The following is a 19,676-nucleotide window of genomic DNA, read 5'->3' as shown; positions in this document are numbered from 1 at the left end:
AAATTATACACGTGTCCTTGAAAATATGTTCTATATATCTACATAAAAAACAAAATTCCAGTACAGTAGCACCTTAAAGACCCACAACATTTTTCAAGCTTTAAGCTTTCGTGCATTAAAGTTCACTTTGACAGATGACAAAAACAAAAACTGTATCTGACTAAGTGAAAACTGATGTGCAAAATCTTATCCCTGAGAAAAACTATTGATCATTATAGTGCTATTCAGCTTCAATTTTGTTCTACTCACCTGAAAATGTCTATGTAAGAAATTACCTTTACCTAATGCAAGAAATTACCTTTACCTAATGCTGTATGCTGTCTTACATAAGAACCTTCATACTACATACTTTGTGTGAGTAAAGCCTTCTCCCAAAAACAATACACTCATGCCAACAGAGAAAATATTTCCTCGAAATTTTTTTCAGGGCTCCTAAAAATGTCCATTGTTTTTTTGTTGAAAAAAATGGGGAGGGGTGAGATTTGTTTTTCAGTTTTTCCAGGCTTGCACATCTCTGTTTCACTCACCTACTGAATTAATGGGACAGAAAAAGTGGTTCACTTTAGCTGGCTCACACCTTTAAGAATATTCCACATACTTAACATGTATTATATCAGTAATTCTTACAACCTGTAAGTAGGCCTATATAATTTATTTACTTCAGATGAGAATGTGGGAGAGTGAATTGTTTAAAACCAACAACTAAACTCACTGCAAAGATAAGACAAATCAGAGATTTTCTGATTCACAAGTCAGTCCTCAAGCCACAATGCTGCACTATTATAATATAACCATATGGTTTTCAAATGATGTATTTTCACAAACATATTTAATACAAAGTATTTTTAAAGGCCATACATCATTTCACTGTTCAGAAGCCATCAATAAAGTTTCATCCACATTAAAATGAGCTAGCAACATCAGTATCCTTTTCCACTTGGCAATGATGCTATACTATTTCTAGTTTCAAACCACCTCATATAGTAGACCTATTCAAATATTTGAATATTCACTTATCTTTTTTCTTTTCTCATCTCCAGTCCATTCCAACTGATAAATAGAACCCTACTGCAATGTAAACTCATTGGCAAATGGCCATTACAGAGCGGCTGTACATAAATCTTCCAAATGAACTAACTAGGATTGCAACAAACACTAAGCATTTTGCAGCACTATGAGGTACATCTAACAGCACTGTTATGAGCAGATGGTTTCTTTGTAATACCTCCACTGAAACTAAAGGGACACTGCAGGAGCTTGCTTGGACACAGCACGCCTGGTGAGAAGGTTTGTCAAGCACCACCGTGCAGCGAAAGCTCCAACCCCTAGAAGCCCAATATGCAACAGGGACTTCTGAAGCAGCTACAGACCTAAAAGGAGAGGACCAGCAAGAAAAGGACACAATTCGGCTGGCATGTGCCTACATGACAAAAAACATTTTGGCAACTCAAACCATTTGAGACAGTAGTTCACTCAAATACACACGATAATGACTGATTTAGACTTCATTCACATACTCACACAGTGATCACTTTAATGGCAAACTACTAATGGAACACCCACTTCTGTACAACTGTTTAATATCTACTCCTTCCAGCACCAGAAGCGGTATGCCTCTTCATGTCAGTCGCTGGGGAACTTGGGCATGAGGATGCTGTCGCAATTACCCTGCTTGTGGGTTTCCTAGAGGCAGCTAGTCACCCGCTATGTGAACAGAATGCTGGACTAGATGGGCCTTGGCTCTGATCCAGTTTTCTTATGTTCAACACATAGATGCTGCATGTTCCATCACAAACTGCTAAAACAAAAACTTTGTTGTGGTGCAACTAAGTGGAGTAACAAAACAGCACAAATAAAGCTTGCATAGGGGACTTGCACAAAAGTTGAACCTGAGTCATTCCAAAGCAGAGAAGTTCCCCTCCCCCATCAGTTTCTGTAGCAAGTCCAACTATAGTCTCAAGGCAAAGTCTGCAAGTAGTGAAAACCAATAACAGCAAGCTTGTTCCAGACTCTGCCTTGAGGTTAAGCCTGCTTGAGTCCTCGCCCCCCACCCCACCCCCCGGTAGGCAGAGCTCCAGTTCTGAACACAGTGTGGGTGCTGGGATGGGGGAGAGCGAAAGAGTTATGTTGCTTTTTATAACCATTAACTATCCAATAGGTTTCTGTAAGACTTGGGCGACCTCATTCCAAACATGATTCAAACTGCATTTTCTAGCACCAATATATTATAGTTCTGGGAAGTTTATACGCCAAGACTGAAGAGAGGGCCACATATAACCCAGAAGCCACATGTTGCAACAAGTAATTTTAAGAAGGGCAACTTTAAGCTCTGTTCCAAAAGGAAAAAGCATTACTCACTATATATAACTACTGTGTAAAAATGAAGTTAAAACCCAACAAGCTTTCCAATAAAAATCTCTTGAGCTTACAAAAGCCAGGGGGAAAGAAAGCAATCTTATCCCTTCCACAAGAACGGCAAAATGGCTACATTCACCATGGCTTTTCAAAACTATAGCCTCACTGTTGCCATAAGCACAAAATGGGCATACAACGAACTTGTTAGAAGGCGTCTCCATCTAGACCATTCACCTGCATAACAGACCAGGCAAAATGGGAGGGGAGGGGTTCTGACAGCATTCTGCAATCCTCCATAAACCTATAGACAAGGAAGTGTCATGAACCAAGTATCTCAAATTCAAGACTGGACAACAAAGCTTATGATCCACCACCATTCCACGGTTTATTAAAAAGACCGACCTGTTGTTTAAAACAAGGCTCATCTCACTGACTGAGACCTGGTTACTCTGATGACTCATGTCCTCTCTATAGCACACCTCATTTTCAATCAGTATCAAGCTGTTTCTCCTGCTCCCAGGCCTTTTTCTGATCCTGAATGGCTACCGTTTCCTGCTTCGTCTTTCTTTAGATTGACAGCTGTGACCGCCACTCAAACCTCAGCTCTGAAGTCAACCCAACTGGACTGCTTTACTGGATCCAGACTCTTGCATGACTATATGAGAGCCATGTTTGGTGTAGTGGTTAAGAGTGGTGGGGCTCTAATCTGGAAAACCGGGTTTGATTCCCCCCTCCTCTGCTTGAAGCCAGCTGGGTGACCCTGGATCAGTCACAGCTTCCCAGAGCTCTCTCAGCCCCACCCTCCTCAAGGATGATTGTTGTGCAGATAATAATATACTTCGTAAACCGCTCTGAGTGGGTGTTAAGTTGTCCTGAAGGGCGGTATATAAATGGAATGTTATTATTATATTCTTGTCAGTTTCTGCTAGCTCTCTTCCCACACCTCACTCACACACTCCCGGCTGTGTTTTCCACAGGGGCCTAATCCTACAAAGACATTGGGGAAAGTGGTTCATATTTAAGAAGGGGAACTCTCGTGAGTGGAAAATGGGTAATACATTTTCTAGAATACTACCCTCCTTCAGGCAGCGGGACTACCAGCGTATCCTAACAGGCAGAATGTTGAGCTTACGAGACTCCTGACTCAAATCCATGCATAAGCACTTCCGGCACATGTTGCCAAGTCACTCGCTCCCAGCCTCACTTCCCCACAAGGGATAATGACCTGCATCACAGAATTGCTAGAAAGACATGCAGCAAGTTAAACAGTGTAGAAGTGTCACATATTACAGTTTATACTGTAACGATGTTGAAACTAAGCACCCTTGGATCTGACAAATATCTGGACAAGAGAACCCAGAGGCCTTAATTAGGCTATGTGCTTCTGTTAGCAGGATATGTTCATGGATATATCAGAATAAATAACATTCTGTATAACAGAATGTGCACAGCGTCTGTGTGTGTACAATGGCCTGTTATGACTCACCATGCATGTAAAAGACAGGCATGTCATTCTCTGTGCGCACCATCAGCACAACATTCCAAGCATAAACACCATCCCAAACACTAAGATACAAAGATGTGTCTGCATATTTAACTACATTTTCCATTTCTCACCCCAAAGCAAACATTTTACTTTCAACCATAACTACGCCACTACTGAGTGTAAAAGACACTAAAACTATGAGTAAGTGGTAACATCACTGAAGATGGTTTGCCCTTGCCTTACCACTAGGTAAATGAGCTGTCTTACAAACAGCATTTGAGGCAAAAGGAAAAATACGTGGAGAGAACAGGTATTTTAAAAGGTGTTAAAATATTAACTCAGAATAGGCCAAGATGCAGCCACGTCCGTTCAAAAATATTCCAAGATGCTCCATTATGAAACCATTACATCCCTATGAAAGATGTTCTCAAGGTTTTTCCGAAAAGGAAAATATATCCTTTGCCTGATTCAACAGCTATAACTATGTTATTTTGCCAATTTGAACCAAAAACCTGTACACATGTACTAACTCCCACTAAATCTCATGTCTTTATCTTTGAAGTTGTTTTATCCTTGAAGTCATATATAACATTCTTCTTACACATAAGCAATTTTAATGTAGGGGGTAACAACATGTACACTAAGTGCAAAAACTGTTCATTTTGCAATTATGCCTGTTTTGGAAGCAGCCTGAAGACTCCTGCAGGCTATGAAATTGACAAGATGATTCTCAGCTCAGCAATTTCCCTTGACTTTAATCAGCTTCAGCTGGAATGTTAGTCCCCTCCCCACAAGCTCAAAACTCTTGTTAAAGTCCCAACAGAGGATATGACACTATGCTATTCATGATCAGTGATGACATGGGCACTATCCAATAGGGGGTTGCAGGTTGTTAAGCCATATTCTGGACAACACTGTGAACCGCAATCACATATTTCCCCAACAACAGATGTAGGATAACAGTCTCCTACTAGGATGAATGCATGGATCACACCAATGCTCAACAGGTCTGACACATTTGTTTTTCCCCTCAGCTTAACCAAAGTTTGGTGTTATATCTTCAGTGGCCAATTAAGATCCTGCACTAAATCTACAACTTTACTAAAGCACAAGGAACCCATTTCCTAGTTTTTATCTATGGTTGTTCATGGACAGGCAATTTTTGTTTTCAAGGCCTACATGTTACAGTTTAGGACTTAACACAAGAAAAGTTGATTCTTCATGAATAGTTGAGAATGGAATTCTTGTATCCTCCTCTCTGCACTTTAAGCTGTAGGAAAATTCAGATTTTCTACAGCAGAGATGGTCAAACTCTCTAAAGCTACCCATCTCCAAACCCCACTTCAAATAACTCAATGAAGTAGATGTCACAGTTAATATAGGATACGTGTGCTTGCATGGTATTACGGTCACTGGATGGGTGTCTCTCCTGAAACATCACTTCAAGATCTTCCCCAGAAGAATCAGATTGATCCAAAATAGCAGTACAATTCCATTAAAATAATACAGGGGAGTCCCACTGCTTCTCTTAATTACAACTGGAAGTGAACATAAATCATAGAGATCTTGACTGACAGATGGAAGTGCCATTTGGGGCTCAGATGACCGTGCCCAAGGGATAGAGAGGATCCAGTCCATCTTGTTGCCATTCTAGTTATTAATATGGCTCCAAACCAGTAATGGCCCTGATCTGGATAGCCCAGGTGAGCCTGATCTAGTCAGATCTCAGAAGCTAAGCAGGGTCAGGCTTCGTTAGTAGTTGGATGGGAGACCTCCAAGGAAGACCAGAGTTGCAGAGGCAGGCAACGGCAAACCACCTCTGTTAGTCTCTGGCCATGAAAACCCCACCAGGGGTTGCCATAAGTCAGCTATGACTTGAGGGCACTCTCCACCACCAAACTAGTAATGAGCTGATGTATGGTGCACTTTCCAAAAGGCTCATTGCCAAAAGTTTGGCTTCCCTGCTGAAATGTCAACATCAACGTAAACATTGGGGATTTTATTCCTTTTGGTTATGAGGGCAGATTCTATTATATGGTTGCATTCGCTGACTTGCAGATTAAGAGAATCAAGGACAGGGTAGAAATATTTTAATGAATAAGCACGGAACCAAAGGGTAGAAGTTATTTCACAATAATAATAAATACAGAGTTCTAGAGCCTGATCCTGTAGGTGTGGCAGAAAAGTTACTAAAGAGCAATAAAGTAGCTTTTAAAATGGGAATTCTAATCTACGATTCATTTAAAATAGGAGATTATTTACCCCCATGCAGAAGAACTGAAGATATCCAGCAACAGTAAATTAGGATAAGGAATGTTAAGTGGCCTTGGATCACATACAAAGCTTTGCAAATGGACATCTGAAACTGGGTTTCTCTGGCCCTAGTCCAGTTGCCTAACTATAACACCACATTTGTGTTCTTCAGATCAATGTCTTACACTACCTATAGGTATATCTCACGGTGCATGAATCTGCCATCTCCAGGGAAAACAAAGTCCACCTTACACAGTACTGTCTCTTGGCAATCTCTTTTCAGGAGCTCAGAGGTCATTCCCTGAACTGCCACTTACTATGAAGAGGCCAGGTATTGAACTAAGACCCTTCTACAAGGAAAAGGACCTTCACCCTGAGCTACAGGGCCTCTTTTAGTAGCTCTGTGGGCTACTGAAGTAAAAAAAAAGGTGAAAAAAAAGTGCAATCCTGTATACATTTCATTGGAAGTAAGTTTACTGAACTCAATGGAACTTCCTTTAGAGTAAACATGAAATAGGCTGGGTAGCAAGAACCTTATATACTCCTCTTTCACATACCCCTTCCAAATTTCTCTAAAGCAGAGTTTCCCAACATGTGGATCCCAATCCAAAAGTGGGCTGTGAACCCAATGAAACTGGGTCCCAGGGTTTTGCAGGTTTATAGATTTGTGCATGTTTTTTTTTTTAAGGTGGGTCAAGTAAATTCGGACTTGTGCGTAATCATACCAAAAAGGTCAGGAACCCCTGTTCTATAGGACTGGAGTCCAGAGGTAACTCAGAGACCAACTAAAGTTTCAGGGTATATGCTTCTAAAGGATTCATACATCTCCATGAGCTTCCACCTATACACCATCCCCCCCATCCAGTACTCTAGGACTCACAACTCGCATACTTCTTCCCCACCTACAAGTATTCCAGGATTTACCACACATACTCACCTTTCCTCACAAGTATCCCATAAGACATACCACTACACCCATCCTCTTCCTCCTCAAATAGCCTATTAGTTACATGACAGACGTTTATACAATTACGCACAGAGCAAAGAAATTGCACAGAGAGAACTTTTTCTCACTCTACAAAAAATATTAAAACTTACGGGCACCCAATGAAATTAACAGGCAACAGATTTAACACGGGCAACAGCACATACTTCTTTACTCAACAAGTATAGAACATACTCCTTTACTTAATCAAGTATGGAATTCACTGCCAGAGGATGTAGTAACAGCCACAGGCACAGATGAATATGGACAATATTCATGGAGGATAAGGCTATCAGTGGCTACTAGTTTCAGGTAGGCAGCCATGTTGGTCTGTAGTAGAGCAGCAGGATTTGAGTCCAGTGGCACCTTAGAGACCAACAAGATTTTCAAAGTGTATCTGAAGAAGAGAGCTTTAACGAAAACTCATATGCTGAAAATCTTGTTGGTCTCTAAGGTGCCACTGGATTCAAATCCTGCTGCATTTTGGAGCCATGCATAACTGGCCCCCTCCCACTTCTGTGACTGCCCAGCTGGCCCCCCACTCCCCTACTACGGAGAGCTTTCTCCCTTCCCTAGTATCTTACTTGTTCATTTAGGGCATTTTTATCCTGCCCTTATTCCAAAGGTCATCATGTCTTACATAATTCTCACCCTCTCTGTTTTATCTGCACAACAACCCTGTGAGGTAGTACAGCAGTATTTTACTCCAGTGGCACCTTAGAGACCAGCAAGATTTTTCAAGGGTATAAACTTTCGAAAATCAGAGTATCTGTTGAAGTGAGCTCTGACTCTCGAAATCTTATACCCTATTGGTCTCAGAGATGCCACTGGACTGAAATCCTGCAGCTGCTAGCCACCAGGACTAAAGGAAACCTCCACATTAAGAGGCAGTAAACGTCTGAAGAGAGCCAGGAGACAACATTAGGGGAAGGCCTGGCCTCTGTGCCCTGTTGTTGGCCCTCCAGAGTAACTGTCTGAGACAGTTTCAAGTGGGTTGCCATGTTGGTCCGCAAAAGAGCAAGATTCGGGTCCAGGAACACCCTGGTAGGAGCTTTCGAAAGCCAAAGCTAAGCTCACACCCTGGAAACCGAGTTGGTCTTTAAGTAATCTCAGGCAAGAGGGGATGCGGAACTAGATAAATATGCAAAATGTGGAATGTGCAACATGTGCGCCGCTGTTTTACTGAATTATACTGTTGTAGTTTTTAATGTATGGCTACCTTGCTTTTATCTTTATATTGTGTTTATTGATGTGATCAGCTCTGAGCCTGTTCGCGAGAGCAGAATACAACTAAATAAATAAGTGGACCACTCGTCTGATCCAGCAGGGCTGTTCTTACATCCCTATCCCTTTCCTCCTCCCCAGGAGTTACACCCACCTCTTGCTCCTTCAAGAGTCCCCCAATTTACCACTCATGCTTCCCCCACCCCCTCCCCAGGATTTGAGTCCAGTGGCACCTCAGAGACCAACAGGGTATAAGCTTTGGAGTTAGAGCTCCATTCTTTAAATATCACCCCCCCCCCCCAAGAGTCTTTCCCTCACAGGTGAAACTCACAAGCCCCCCCCAAATATCTCAGGATTTGCACCCCTTCTCCTCCCTCCAAATAAGTCAGAATCTGCACCCTCTCCCCTCCCCACCGCAGGCACGCAGAGGGTTCCTTCCCCCCCGCCCTTAGAACTGAAAAAAGGGCGGGAAAGCGGCCCGGGCCCTGACAGAAAGCAACCGTCGCCGCCGGGCCTAACGCTGAGGGAACCATTTCCATCCCCCTTCCGCTTACCTCCGCGAAGGCGCCGCTGGCGAGGAAGAGGAAGGAGGCCGGGCCGAGGCAGGCAATCCCAACGCCCAGCCGGAGGAAGACAGGGAAGGGGGCGCGGCCTCCGCTCTGTCAGTCACCCGCTCAGCCGGCCGACCAAAACACCGCCCGCGGCCACTAGCCCACGGAGGCTCTCTCCGCCCCCGTCGCTACTACGCGCGGTGGTACCGCCCAAGCCTTCCGTGTTGTTCCCTCGCCGCCTCGGACCTAATGGGAGATACCACAGCAAAGGGAGGGGGGGACCTGGAACCGGGAAGCGCTTCACTGACCTGCCGACCTCCAGGGCCCGACTCTGAAGAGGACGTGTTTAAGCCGCCTAAGCACCCCTCCCTGTCCTTTTACCTGAGACTAAAGGTGCGACTCTACGCACGCTTACCTGGGAGTAAAATGTAGGTCCAGCCTCCAGGAGTAGCTGAAAGACCAACTACATTTCTAGGGAATGAGCTTTCCAGAGTCTAAGCTTACTTCTGAGTAGACACAGCCACACAGCGGTTGTTGACAATGGTGCGGTGTCTCCTCTTTAAATAAACTGGATGAATTTGGCTCCCTCGACAAGCTGCCTAAGAGTCTAGTGAAGCTCCACGGGTTTTTTTTATTATTCATCTCGTATTTTTTCTAAATTGAAAAAAAGTCGGGGGGGGGGATAGGATAGAGGTTTATAAACTTAAGCAGGGGTGGAAAAAAATTGCTCGAGAGAATTTTTCTACCCCTATCCCATAATACTTGAACATGAGAGCACCCTGTGGAATTGATGGGCCATAGATTCAGGAGGGGCAAAATTATTCCTTTTGCTTAATTTATTATTCTTTTTATTTACATTATTATTCCTTTTATTTAATATGTTTTACTTTAAATTATTCCTTTTACTTAAGGAATAAATTGTAGAATTCTTTGCCAGCAGGGCCATTCCCTCTACTAGGCTGCCCTAGCTGATTGCCTAGGGTGCCACAGGTGGTGGGGCAGCAACCAGATGTCTCACCCCCACTTGCTAGCCTGCAGCAAGTAGCAGCCCTGGGAGGCACCACCCCAGGCCCAGTGAACCAGCAGCAAGGAACATTTTGGTTCCCTCCCTTGGGAGGACAGGGACAGGCCCAGTCCTCTTCTTCCCTTCCCTTGCCACCTGTAGGCTGGGCCAGATTGCAAGGCAAGGGGAGAGGGTGCCACTTCTGTGCCTTGCCACCATGCACAGGGCAAAGAAGACAGGCACTGCCTTGTGCTGCAGAAGGGGAGGGTGTGTGCCATCTTCCTGCCTCTGCAGGGAGGCAAAGGGCAAAGAGGGTAGGCTCCTCCATTTTGTCCTCACAACAGACCAAAAAATCAAACCTGGGTCTCTCTCGGATCCTAGTCCAAATCAAAGCAGGATCTCTCAGATCCCAGTCCAAAACTCTTAACCACCATACCACATGTCCATTGCATAGATTCAGATTATAGAGGCTGCTTAGAGAGTCTGATTGCACAAGATGCTAAACACGTCTTTAACATCACAATCACCTTCAAAATTATGGGGGGAGGGGAAACGGGCTCCTAAGCATCTGTGGGAGCGAGAGAGGCTTTGTTGGTTCTCTCACTGCCCGTTCCACGTGTCTGCCCAGGAGACACAAGCCTCCAGCAGTAAGACAAACAACCCACCCTACCAGGCTCTTTTCTATCAGCAAAAGCAGTTGGGTGGAAAGCAGGAGTTGACAAAGCTCCTGCTACCGACACACTTGGGAGTCCATTTCCCACAAACACCATTTTGAAAGTAAGTGCAATTATACGTTAAAGGTTGAGTTTGGAAATCCCAACCCACCTCACGTTTAACATCTCATGTAATAAGACCTAGAGTCTGTTGGAGTATCTACACAGCATTGTCTTCCAATCATGCTCCTTCCCTCCCTATCTGTGCTTTCTCCTGGTTTGCTCTGATGTTTCCAGAAACATCAGAATCGAAGAGGGTTTCCTTACAGTGTCGATGAGAAGGCGTAGGTTTCCAGACTCCCCTATCCTCACCCAGTGTTATTTTCTTGCACCGTTACCAAGGAGCTTTTGGCCAGCTTTTGTTTTTTGAATTGACAGAAGGTATATCACAGGACAGGATCCCCAGGTCAGATGGCACTCAATTGGCTACTGGGGAAGAGCCGAGCTGAGAAATCACTATAGCATCATAACACCATAGCAATATACCTACTACTGATTTTTTAAAAAAAAAAAACATTTCCAGTCGTGTGGAGGTGGTGGGAAATGGTGGGCACATGGGGATAGGAAAGAAAGAACAGAGAATCATCCAGTGTAGGAAGCAGCCGTAGATAAAACATGTATGTCTGACTATATGGATACATGAATTATATATGCAAAGAATGTATTGGACTGATTGATGCCTCAAGCAGATATCTGGAGAATTGGGAAATAAACATTATATAATATGGACAAACACACACACCCTAGTTCAGTATGGGCTATTCACTCTTCTCCAGGATCTCAGGCAGAGAAAGATTGTTTGCTAAAGACTGGTACCAACGATCAGACCTAGGACCTTTATTTATTTAGGAAATGTATATGGTGCCCGTCCAAAGACCTGCTCAAGGCAGTTCACAGTATAATAAAATCAATTTTAAAAAGTATAAAACTTAATATTAATTAATTTAAATAGCTACAAATCATAAAAAACAAATTAGACATAAAACAGTAGAAAGCAACAGCCTAAAAAAAGATATGCATAAAACAGTCCTTGGGTTGGAGCCAATCATAAAAAGTTTTAAAAAAGGTAACCCCTTAATTAAAAATCTGGATAAAAAGAAATGTTTTGTCCTGGGGCCTAAAAGAGAGTAAGGTAAATGCCCCAGCAACCCTCGAGGTAGAGGGAATTCCAAAGAAAAAATACCACCGCTGAAAAGCCCCGTTTCTGGTCTTTACCTAACTCACCTCTGCAGGGGCTGCACAGAGGGCAGGGCTTGCGAAGAGGTCTTGGGCTGGACAGCGTGGTGGAGGTGGTCCTTCAAGTCGCCCAGCTTCAAGCTGTTTAAGCTCCTTAAGGTAAGACTCGGCACTCTGGATTCTGCCCAGAAACAGATGGGGCAGCCACTGCTGATCTTTCAGCAGAGGCAAAGCAGATGCTTTACTGCTGAGCCCCCTCCCTGTCTTATCTCATTTCTGACGTGAAACAAAGACATTCAGTATATGAATGATCGTTGCCAGGGTCCTGATAGATTGTTGCCAGTGTTATTTATGAGTATATGATCTTACACTGAATTTTTATTGTGCATTTTTGTAACTGTATATTTTCAATTGTACATGTATAATACGCTCTACAACCACTTCTGTATAGACTAGGGTGTATTTTATTTGTGTCTGTTTCAGAATATGCCAGTTTTTCTTGTTACAATCTCTAGCGCTTTTGTACTGTGCTCTCTTTTTCCTTTTGTTTCTGAAGTGAACATAATTATTTTACTATCTATTTACAGAGACCCAAAATGGCTTACATCTTTCTCCTCACTTGTGTTTTATTCGTAACAACAACCTTGTGAGGTAGTTAGGCTGAGAGTGTGTGACTGGCCCAGGTCAACCTGGCAATTTTGCACGGCAAGGCCAGGGTTCAAATGTGGGTCTCCCAGACCCTAGTCTGACACTAACCACTACACCGCACCGGCTCTCATGTATGAACCCACAAAGCTGCCTTATCCAAAGTTAGCCCATTGGCCCAGTTGATACTGACTGCAGCAGCTCTCCACAGTCTTGGGCAGAGAAGTCTTTCTTTCCCCATACCCACTACTGTAGCCCATTTCACTGGAAATGGCAGTGAATTGACTCTGGGATTGTGTTCTACATCTGACCTGCTGCCTAAAGTTGCATGTGTTACCTCCTCATGTAACAAGCAGCTTGTACTTTCTAGTGCTACTTGCATTGTAGATTATGCCTCCTAATGAATGAGTCTCTCTATTGGGACATAAACTGATTAAAGGCACAATCATAAAATTGGAAGGGACACTCTTGTACACTGCATCTGTTCACCTGAATACTCGGCATTCCCTGGTTTCCCTACATATAACCACTCGGGGGCGGCGGAAAAATCCACTTTTTAAAACTTATCTTCACTGTGAACTCTCCACAGGGTGGTTAAAGGTTGCATTCCTAGAAGAAGGGAAACTAGTGGCAAAGCACTGTACATTTTACTTCAGTGGTGACTTTTCTGCCACCAGAACAAAATAAGAAATGCAAAATATGGTGAAGGGAGATAGAGGCCGCTTTCACACGTCTTACCTGCCGCCGGAACATTGCGCAAAACACCCGGAAGACAGCATCTTCTTGCGCGAAATCGCACCAGGAAGACGCTGTCACGAAATCACGTCTTCCTGGCACGATTTCACGCAAGAAGACGCTGTCTTCCGGGTGTTTTGCACGATGTTCCAGTGGCAGGTGTGTGAAAACGGCCAGAATCTCCATTCTTTGTAACTGGCAGTTAAATATTCATGCTTTGGTAATTCACTACACATTACTTTGTTGTGTAGAATTGATCATTTCAACTATCAATGCCTGCACACTTGATTACTGTCTGTAATATATCTATTAATCTGTTAAAGCATATTCTCTTCCTTTACTTTCTACCCCTGTACAAAGTTCAGGCATTTGCTAAAAATGTGAATTCCTCTTAAACAAGGTATCATTTATCACCTTTTGTTTGAGCAAAACTAAGATCATTCACATTTTTCAGTCACAAGGCTATGTTTGCCTGGCAAAATGGAAAAGCAATTAAGACTAACTACAGAGAGATCAAATATTTTACTATATTTCTATAATTTTTTTTTAAAATGCAATTAAAAACACATATTAGAAAGTTAAAACGCGAAGGCCTTTCAAGAAAGAATAAAAACCTGTAGCATACAAAATTGGTTCCATCAGAATGCATAATGGAAATATGAGGATCGCTCTGTCAAAATGCAGGATTGCTTTTTTCACTGACATAAATAAATGTTCTCAAAATATCAGGAATGGACAGATTGCCTCCTTGGTGTAATGCATTTTTTGTTTTTTAAAGGGCACAGCGAGAAAGCCTTCCTTCAGATTCTTAAGGAGGAAGCGCTCAGACTCTAATGAGTTAAAAAATAGAACAAAAATGTTTAAAGGTCACAAAATGGCATAGGCATTGCAGGAGGGATTGTGTCATTTGTCCCCAGTGACGTCACAAGCACTTTCTAGTTGGTGCTCAGAATGCTTCGAAAACGGTATTTCACTATTCCAATAGGGGCGCTAGCCGGGGAAGAAATCACATTTCCCCCCAGCAACAATACATTACTATATGCTGCAAAAGGCTTGTTAGCTGTGTGAAAAATGATTGGATGTCCCACAATAACCACCTAACAACCTGGGCATATCTTGCACAATCAAATAATTTGCCTGGCAAGGTTCTGATCCTGATTTAAATTCATTACCGTTCATACTCCCCATAGTAAGCAATCTGATCGGAAAATTTCTCCTTGCCTTTCTTGTTTTGATAATCAAGATAATGTAGTCTCTTTTTTTACTAGGAAAGCTTCAATCAAGACCATTAAAAATCATCCCACCTATTTTGTGTTCCAATATGGAACCAAGATGGCGCACAGTGCCTGAGTCGTGCTAGAAGAAGCACAACGTACCCACCCAGTGGGGCATCTCTCCTGCATCGTATCTTCTAGGGCTGGTGGTAGTTTGAGGAATGGCACCATAGCGTTCTCCACGCACATCTCTGCATTTTGAAAGGCAGCCTGCCTTGCAGATCTCATTTGGTTTCCAGTGTCTAAAAACAAGAAGTCTGGTCTGCTTACGAGATTCAGTTTCTAAATTTCATTGCCTCTACTCAGAATCTATAATATGCATTTTCTTTTAACCCCACAGAAAATACTTTAATACCTTTTTGAGCTAGGATATGCCGTGGATAGGGACTAAAAGGGTTTCAGATATAACTTCCATTAGAAACTCTCACGATATCTAACCGTAAAGTGACTTTCCTCCACCATGCCAACCACGAATGCAGCAAAACCAGAGCACCCACGCATAAAGCAGGGGGGGTGTCTCTACATATGGGGGGACTCCCTTGTAGAGCACAAAAATATGACTTTGCGCATTAAACACACACGAAAATATGTGGATTTACAACCTGTGTACTATTACAGGCCCCCCAACACCTACAACTAGAGCACAGGATTCTCATTCTAAATAGTGCCAGAAAAGCAGCCATAACAGATGGTCAACCCAAAAAGACAAGAAGTGGATGCAATATAGACCAGTGTCTCAGTCCTAAAAATATAATTAAGAAATGACTCTTTTATGACAGTAGTACTTACTTCCATACAATTGCCCCAGTTCAGGACTCTAAGCTGCACAGTCTGCTGCATACTATGCCCATGCATGCATGGACCAAACCAATGGCCAGAATTTTCAGCGGATGGCATGGGAGGGATCTGGATTCTGACAATTGATGCAGTCACTAGCGACCCCCCTTGCGGAACTGCTCCAACCCTGTGCAACAGGTACCCAGCCTGACAGGTGTGGGATCTTTTTTCATGCTGTGCAGCACCCTTTTGCGCATGAAGCACACATCCATGCGCAGATTGGCTTTGGCGGGCTGGTGCACTACATTTTAAGAGACGGGTGTAACTGGTTTACCATAGTCCATAGCTTTCCAGGCAGCAATCTAACGCATCAAGTGGATTTAGAAACACCTACCACATACCCTGCATGCCGTCAAGGTATACTGGATTATGCATCAAGTTAACAAGATTAAAATATCGGCTCGCGTGGATCTTGACCACTAAACGCCGCCACGATGCCCGACGAAACGGGAGGCAACGGGCTGTTAGGAGTTAAGGCACCCGCAGTGCAATCCTATGCAGCGTTACGCCGGTCAAAGCCCGTTGATTTCAATGGGTTCAGACCAGAGTAACTGCATAGGATTGCACTGTTGGAATTCTTTATTCAAAGCTGGAGAAAACTCAACTTTCTAAACTGATCCTAAACAGGAACTAAACTGATCCTAACCAGGAAACGAGGAGCCATAGACGAGACACCGCGTGGCAGCTCCCGTTGCAGTGTGCCCACCGTCCACGCCCACATTTGTCCCCTGATCCGCCCCTGGGATTTCCGCGAAACGAGGGAGGCGGCGGAGAACCTCCCGGGTGGGAGGGAGCCCGTTGCCTCTCTGGGTGTGTCTTGCAAGCCGTCGCGCTCTGCCTGGCTCGCGCGGCTCCTTCGGCGCTGGCTGCGCAGGGGGACACGCCTGCATGCCGAGCGAGGGCTTGTGAGACGAATCGCGTGATTAATGCGGGGGTTTCCCGTCAGACAAACGGGGCGGCTCCCCCCTCCCGCTCTGGGCGTTGCCAGACTTTTGCAGCAGCCTGCGTTGCGCCGGCCCATTTCTAATCGGGGAGGGAGTGCCCGTCGCGACTGAGGATCGCCCTTTGCCTCCGAATCCAAATCAGCCTTTCTCTACTGATCGCCTCGCCCGCCTCGGGTTTCTGATGCAATCGGGTACTGATTCCCCCTCCCCCACACGCTCTCTTTTATTGCAGAAATCTGCGCTGCACCAGACATGCCCTCTTCTCTGCACCAGCCAAGTGCAATCATGCATCTGCTGATTGACAAAGGATATACATACTAGGCTTGCAATTTCCCCGGCGTTGCCGTTCCGCCTCCGCTGCGCCTTTGTCTCGCTAAGCCTCCGCTCGGAATGTCACCAAATCAACGCGTCCATTGTGCATTTCAGCCGCTCGGAAAGCCTCGATTGAACTGGAGCGGTTCCTCTCCCGCTTCCCCCTTCCCTCGTGTGCTCATCCAACGTGATGGACAGTTGCTATGGTTTCGCCTCTCTGACGTCAAACACATTAAAGAGAAAGAGCTTTCCTCGCTGCTGGGATAGCTCCCTCCGAGGAGCACAAAGAGCGAGAGGATTTCTCTTCGCCGTGCTGGAGTTGCAGGGCGTAGCCCGACGGCTCCATCTTCTTCCCTTGGGGTCGTGATCCTGGCTGGGACGATGGCTGCAGAGAACCAGGCAGTCCGATATGTAAGGGTTTCACCCACTGGGCATTCACCGCCCTTTAGACCCCTGTTTTGGTAAGGATAAAGCAAAGCGCAGCCTTGTTAAGATTACTGGATGTACGTGACGATGGCAGGACACCCGTACAACTTTTCACTAGCCTAATCTGGGTCATTGCGTGCGCAATCCTGCGTAACGTTAACGTGTCAGCACAGCACCTATCCAGGATCCCTGTCTCTGGCCCGAGAACACTGCATGCACGATAAACTCATGAAGCCCAATGCACTCATTATAGAACACACAGATTAAGAAGAAGAACTGCGCTTGTATACCAGCTAGTAACAAAGCGCATTATGGGGAAAAAATACAACGGACTCTAGGAAGGGCATGACAGGTGGGCTAGGCATTGCCGCCTCTGCTGCCCCAATCTGATGGGAAGGGAGGGCAAGGTGGCCGGGCCTGGCATTGCCCCCTCTCCAGCACCCCAGTGGGGTGGGCAGGCACCCTAGCACGCTCCTGTGCCTGCCAGCCAACCATTTTGGCCCTGTTCGGCCGAACTCAGTGTTTGGAGGCTAGGGTTGCCAGCCTCCAGGTGGTGGCTGGAGATCTCCTGGAATTACAACTGATCTCCAGGCCACAGAGATCAGTTCACCTGGAGAAAAGGGCTGCTTTGGAGGGTGGACTCTGTGGCATTATACCATGCTGAGGACCCTTCCCTCTGCAAAGCCTGCACTCTCCAGGCTTCACCCCCAAAATCTCCAGGTATTATCCAAGCTGGAGCTGACAACCCTACTAGAGGCGTGGGGAACGTGGCAGGGGAGGGGGGGAGCAGGCAAGCTGATGGGCTCCTGCACCTGCCAGGCCTGTTCGAGCTAATCCAGGCAGCTGGAGGCGCAGGGAGTGCTGGGGGGGGGGGAGAGAGGGGAGCCAGAAGCCTGACACACTCCTGCCTGTGCCTGCCAGCCCTGTTCAGGCGGCAGGAGGCATGGGGAGTGCGGCGGGTGGAGGGCAGCAGGCAGCCTGACAGGCTCCTGCCTGCGCTGTTCAGGAGGTTGGAGGCGCGGGGAGCACGGCAGAGGGAGGGCAGCAGGCGGCCTGACATGCTTCTGCCTGCCCTGTTTGGGTGGCTGGAGGCGTGGGGAGCGCAGCAGGGGGAGGGCAGCAGTGGGCTGACACCCTCCTGCCTGCGCCTGCCAGCCCCGTTCGGGTGGCTGGAGGCACAGGGAGTGCGCCGGGGGAAGGGCAGCAGGCAGCCTGTCGGGCTCCTGTGCCTGCCAGCCGTGAGGACTCACCTCTTATCCCCGGTAGGGACGCACGAGCGTGCCTGCGCACTGGAATAACCAGTGAGTTGTCTCGAACACGCTTACCTTTTTATGTAGTAAGATTAATGCCCCACTCAGAGCTGTGAGCTAAGTCAGTGTTATTATTATCCCCACAATACAGCTGGTGAGCTGGGGCTGCCAGGACCAGCTTACCCAAGGCCGCCTGCAGAGGTCATGGTAGAAGTGGGGTTCAAACCAGCAGAGTGCTGATTTACAGTCCAACCACTTAACCACTATGCTACAGCCGCTCTCAAGTATAACAGTCAGATGTGAGTTCCAGATTCTCCCACTTGTCCGGTGCCTGATTCAGACTGGGACTGTGGCCCATGAGAAAAAAAGGGCTTCAGTCTTGCCCGCCCCCCTCCCGCCCCCAGTGCCATTTTCCCAACCTGTAACAGCCCCTGGGGGCACTATTTGGCCCACTGAAGAAACCCACATGACCTAGTGAACACACAGGCTCCCCAACAAGCTAAATAGTGGGTGACCCTTCTCTGTGTGACTTGTACAGTGGGTATGGAAAGGGGAAACTGCACCTCAAGGGGGCGTGACTTGCAGAGGGCAGCAGGCGGCACTCTGTAATGTGTGAATCAACTACTGAGTCAGATCCCCGGTCTATCAAGATAAGTATTGTCTAATCGGACTGGTAGCAGCTCTCCAGGTTCTCAGACAGTTTCACATCACCTGTTATCTGGTCCCTCGTATCTGATGGCTCTTGAAAGCTCACACCTTGGGAATCCTGTGGGTCTTGAAGGTATCACCGGACTCAAATCTTGTTCTTCTACTGCAGACCAACGTGGCTACCCACCTGCAACTATCTGATCCCTTTAACTGGAGATGGACTGAAGCCGGAACCTTGTTTGTGGAGAGAAGATGCTCTACCATCAAGCCATCAAGAGAAAGAGAGTGTAGTGTTGTGTTGTGAGTAGAATGTCGGACTAGGATCTGGGAAATCCAGGTGGAAATCCATGATCTACTGTGAAAACTTGCCTGGTGACCTTAGGCCAGTCCCACTTCCTCAGCCTGACCTACCTCACAGGATTGTTGTGAGTTTAGAATGGAGGAGAGGAGAATGATGTAAGCTGCTTTGGGTTCCAATTGGGGAGAAAGGCAAAGAAGGAAGGACGGACAGTATAAACAAGATACTTCAGGTGCGCAATATCCCACATCTTTTTCCCACTGGCATCACGAGTAAAGCAGGACTGCGTACATAATCAGCACCTGGAGGGGCGATCGTGTGCTGGTGGACCTTGCTTTCCACCTTCCATGCATTGACCAGGTCATCTGCCCAAGGCTTATATTCAGACCATGGTAGGATCTTAGGCTGTATCCACACGTCTTGGCAGGAAGGTCTTTATTTATTAATTAAAATATTTATGCCCCACCTTTCCTCCTGGTTTAAGGCAGTTTTAGAGGAACAGGGAGGCAGGCTTTGAGCTCATAGCACTAGGCAGCCCATCTGTTCAGTAGAACAGAGGGC

At 45.7% G+C, this 19,676-nt stretch overlaps 1 protein-coding gene across 1 annotated transcript in view; it reads right to left on the bottom strand.

Annotated features, from left to right (window-relative positions):
• Positions 1-16,639, bottom strand: part of GNB4 (G protein subunit beta 4) — a 52,439-nt gene extending 35,800 nt beyond the window's left edge. Inside the window, exon 1 of the mRNA XM_054982246.1 lies at positions 16,500-16,639. The gene's annotated coding sequence lies outside the window, so the exon portion shown is untranslated. The remainder of the gene's footprint in view (positions 1-16,499) is intronic.
• Between the last annotated feature and the right edge of the window lie 3,037 nt (positions 16,640-19,676).

This window comes from Eublepharis macularius, chromosome 6, assembly GCF_028583425.1.
Source record: "Eublepharis macularius isolate TG4126 chromosome 6, MPM_Emac_v1.0, whole genome shotgun sequence".
Classification (NCBI taxonomy): Eukaryota; Metazoa; Chordata; class Lepidosauria; order Squamata; family Eublepharidae; genus Eublepharis; species Eublepharis macularius.
This window is presented reverse-complemented; position numbering and strand designations above follow the sequence as displayed.